This window comes from Octopus bimaculoides, chromosome 4 (assembly GCF_001194135.2).
Source record: "Octopus bimaculoides isolate UCB-OBI-ISO-001 chromosome 4, ASM119413v2, whole genome shotgun sequence".
NCBI lineage: Eukaryota > Metazoa > Mollusca > Cephalopoda > Octopoda > Octopodidae > Octopus > Octopus bimaculoides.
Window position 1 is genome coordinate 93585090 of NC_068984.1, and position 4681 is coordinate 93589770.

The 4681-nt window shown below is 39.1% G+C and overlaps 1 protein-coding gene across 5 annotated transcripts in view; it reads right to left on the bottom strand.

The window, feature by feature from the left end:
* LOC106881212 (condensin-2 complex subunit G2) overlaps nt 1-4681 on the bottom strand; it is a 99824-nt gene that overhangs the window by 86241 nt on the left and 8902 nt on the right. The window lies entirely within an intron of this gene.

The window sequence follows — 4681 nt, forward strand, 5'->3', positions numbered from 1 at the left end:
TGGGAAGCTCGCACAGCAGCCATGTTGGCAGCATTCCTGAGCAGTCGTGTAGTGCGTTTTTTTTTCTTCTCTGCAGCTCGTGCAGCAGCAGTTGAGGCAGCATCAGCAGTTCGTCGAATTTGACGCTGGTGTAGAGTCTGTGCAGCTCGTGCAGCAGCAGGTGAGGCAGCATTAGCAGTTTGTTGAAGTTCTGCAGCTTGTGCAGGTGAGGCAGCATCAGCACTTCGTCGAAGTGTACGCTGGTGATCTGTTTGGAGTGCTCTTGAAGTGGCTGTACGTTCAGCATTTTGTGATCATCTAATGTCAGTTTTGAATGACAATTCATTTGCCCTTCTTGCTGATGATGTTGCAGCTTTCGCAGTTTTGCGTCCAATTGAAGAAGTCTTTCTTCGGGGCATGATCTAAAATAAGTATGATGAAATGCAGTGAGTACACTGTTAAGTGTGAAATAATAATGGAATGGCTATTATGTAAGTGTAGATAAGTTGCAAACTTGCAAATGCTGCAGTAATAATGAAGTGGTATTAGAACGGTAAATGTGTCAAATAAGATGATGTTAGTGTTATGACATGAAACTGGAAACAGTTGTGAAAGGCATGGCGAGAGAAATGGTAATAGCAAAGGAGAAAGTGTTAATGAAATGCGTTGGGAAAGTTATCGTTTGTGTGGACATGAATTTTGGGTGCTGTTTGTCAAGGCATGTCTGGTCTGTCGTATAGATTGGATAAGGAAAGGGTTAATGAAAGAGCAATTGGATGAATTGATTAGGTTTGTTTATTTGTACTGGTGTTGTTGAAGCTGCCGTTGATGCTGCATGTGAGTGTAGGAATGGTTATAGGTAAGTTAGTCGGTGTGCAGGTGCACATAAAGGAAGAAGGGAAAAAGTATTGTTAAATTTGTATGTGTGCAGTGGCACGCATTTCAGTAATAAGTGAAAGAAGTGGGAGTGTTATCACTACGTATGAAGTACCCCGTTAGCCTATTGTTAATGAAAGAAATTGAAGAGAATAGGAAATGTAAGAAATGAAATGAAGAAATGTAAAAGATTGCTCGGTGGCCGCATTAGGGAAGAAGTATGGAATTATTTGGAAAGAAATGAAAATGTGGGAAGTAGGAGTCGTGACAGGGAATAGAAAAAGGAAGGTATTATTGTAGCATAATTTGAATGTCCATGATGGAAGACATATGAATGCGCTGGAAAAAAAAGAAAGAGAATTGTTGGGAGTTGCTTTGCAGGTGTACTTTTAGACATGAGCGAAATTGTTTTGTATTTGTAAGACGTCGTGCTACCACTGAAGAGGTATTTGTGAGAAGCCGTGAAGTGGTGGCACGTGTATCAGTAAGGATTGGAGAAAGTGGGATTGTTTTCGGCCGTTATGAAGTACCCTTTTCTCCTGTTGTTGAGGAAAGAAATTGAAAAGAAATGAAAATGTAAGAAATTGAGTGAAGCAATGTGTAGTGGAGTCACCCAAAATGTGGTGGAGTCACCAAAATGTGGGGGAGTAATGTTGTATGTTTGTGTTATCGTGTCAGGGTGCAATAGGCATGTGTTTGCCTGTGAAATAACAAAGTGATAACTATGTTCAACTATAACATACTTTATTTGCTGCATTGAACTCTGATGTTAGTAAATATTCTTCACCACTACATTATATTTTGGCAACTTACTTCGAGTTGCTAGGTAAAATGAAACCAGGATACATCTGTGGAGTTGATGTATCCGAAGACTAAATATGTTCGTGTGTGTGTGTGTGTATTCGTTCTTTCATCTTGCGTGGCACGGCCAATCTCTGTGTGATAGACGCAGAGCACTGGGTTGGTCTGTGTCGAATCACAGTCTCCGTCTGTCTCTGTCCCTGCTAAATTCTCCTATTTAAAAATCAGGGGCAGCTAGAAGGATGGACATGCTGCAGCAGGTTTAGTACCTAAGTAGGTCAGTCACTGTCCAGTTGAACTTCGCTCGACATCTGTGAGGTTATATGGTCGAGGGGAGGCTATCCATCATTTTTTTGACAGGACAAAGAAAACCTAACTTCGCGCCTGTTGCTCACAGTAAATCCGACGAGGGAGAATTCTGAGATTCGGTTTTGAATCTAAGCTTGGAGAAGGGAAATGTTAGTTTTTACAAATGTGAAAGATTGGTCGGTGTCGGCATTAGGGAACAAGTATTGAAAAAAATGTGAAAGAAGTGAAAATGTAAAAATTAGGATTAGGGAGAGTGAATTGAGAAGGAAAGGTATTATTTGTGCATAATTTGAATGTCCGTAATGGGAAACATATGAATTGGCTGAAAAAGAAAGAAAGGAAATGAAAACATTGAAGCGAAGCGAAAGGTTGGTCGGCGGCCGTAGTACGGAAGAAATATGGAATTAATGTGAAAGAATTGAAAAGGTAAAAATCAGGAGTATGGACATTGAATGGAAAAGGAACAGTATTATTGTAGCAGTATTTGAAATTCCATGATGGGAAACATATGAATGCAGTGGAAAGGAAAGACAGAAAAGTGTTTGAAGTTGATATGCATGAACAGATTTTGTTTGTATTTGTAAGACGTGTTGCTAGCACAGAACAGGTATTTAGGGAAAGCTGTTATGTGTTATCAACGCATGTTAGAAATAGCAGTGAAATGTGAAATATGAATGGAATTTTGAAAGGAAAAAGGTTACGTACCGAATTCAGCTGAATGAATGAATGTGCTTTCAGTATTGCTTTGATAGAGCAATGTTGTGAAGAGAAGATGATAGAAATTGTAAGAGGAAAGGAGACAGTGACTATGAATTGCGTTCCGAATGTTATTTGCCTGGAAATGAATTCTGTCGTATATATAAAGAAACAGCCATGTAGAAGGATGAAGATATCAGTGTTGCTATAGTGTTGTGTGGTCGTATTAAGTGTCCGTAGACTATGAAGGTTAGAGGTGAAATGGATGACAATATATTTCAGTTTATAATTTAGTATCTCCTTAATATCTGTAAGCATGTTCCATTGTCCCATATTGAGAAGTAAGTTTTATTTCACTGTGGTGGTAGAGAAATGAGAATGAGATGCAAAGTGACAAAATTTTTGAGATAGTGGTTAAGTGGTGCTGTCCATACACTGGGAAGGTCAGAGGTGAAGTGGCTGACAATAGATTTCACTTGAGAAGGTATTATCTGGTTAATATCTGTTACCATGTTCCATTGCCCCGTATTGATAAGTAAGTTGTATTTCACTGTGGTGGTAGAGAAATGAGAATGAGATGTAAGTAGACAAAATTTTAGAGATAGCAGTTAAGTGGTGCTATAGTCGTGTTGGGTCCTTAGAACTGTCGTTAGGGTAGGAAGGTTAGAGTTGAATTGGATGACAATATATTTGACTTGACAGGGTAGCATGTGGTTAATGTCTGTTACCATCTTCCATTATATCGTCGTGAGAATTAATTTGTATTTGCCTGCCGTGGTACTTAAATGAGAATGAGATGTAAGGGGACAATGTTTTAGAGATTCCGGTTCGAATTGACATCAGTGTTTTTGTTTCACTTTTGACACATAATACTTAAATAATGGAAGAGATATAATGTTGCTGTGGACTGGAAGTATGCCATAAGTTAAAAACTGTTTTTGATTAAAACACAACCGGGACGCTAAGTAAGGTATGTGTAAAATTTGAATGAAATTGGTTGTGTAGTTCTCGAGTTTTAGGGATTCAGACAGACAGACAGACAGACACACATTCTCATTTTTATATATATAGATAAACATATATATATATAAACTATACCATTTTAATCCCGAGCAATGCCAGATATCTCTGCAATCTCTATATATATAAAATTCTTTGTCTCTCTGTTTACATGTGCATTTACATACATAAATGCATGCATACATACATAAACACATGAACTAACTGTTACTTTCTTAGGTGCATCATGAAGTTTTGTCAGTGAACAGGTTGCAGTTTCAAAGTGACAAAAATATTTTGACACGAATGAAATTTAAATGTTGAAATGAAACTAATGGTTTTTGTGTGTTCTTGAATGACTTACAAACATCTTCCATGCTGCAATCTTTCTATTGTCAAAAGTACATTTTATACCATAATGACGACATCACATATTGTATATGATTGTGTGTATGTAAGTGTATGAGTGTGTATATGACTCATAGTATGTGTGTCTTTCCATGTTAGGTAAGTTATTAAACACACACATCTACACATACATATACATACTTAATGGTACGCTATTAAGAACACACACACACACACATCTACACTTACATATATATATGTGAGGACTGATGACAAGGACATCACATTTTGTATATGGCTGTGTTTCATCTGTGAATGTATGTATGTGAGTGAATGAGTGTGTATATGTCTCACAATGTGTGTCTTTCTGCATTAGGTACATTAAGTTGAGGGAACCCGTGGAAGAGGTAGGCCCAGGAAGACCTGGGCTGAGGTGGTGAGGCAAGACCTTCGTACATTGGGCCTCACCGAGGCGATGACTACGGACCGAGACCTTTGGAAATGGGCTGTGCGTGAGAAGACCCGGCAAGCCAAGTAAGATCGTTGCCAGTGCCCCTGGACTGGTTCTTGTGCGGGTGGCACATGAGATGCACCATTTTGAGCGTGGCCGTTGCCAGTACCGCCTGACTGGCTCCTGTAGGATTTTCGAGCGAGATCGTTGCCAGTGCCCCTG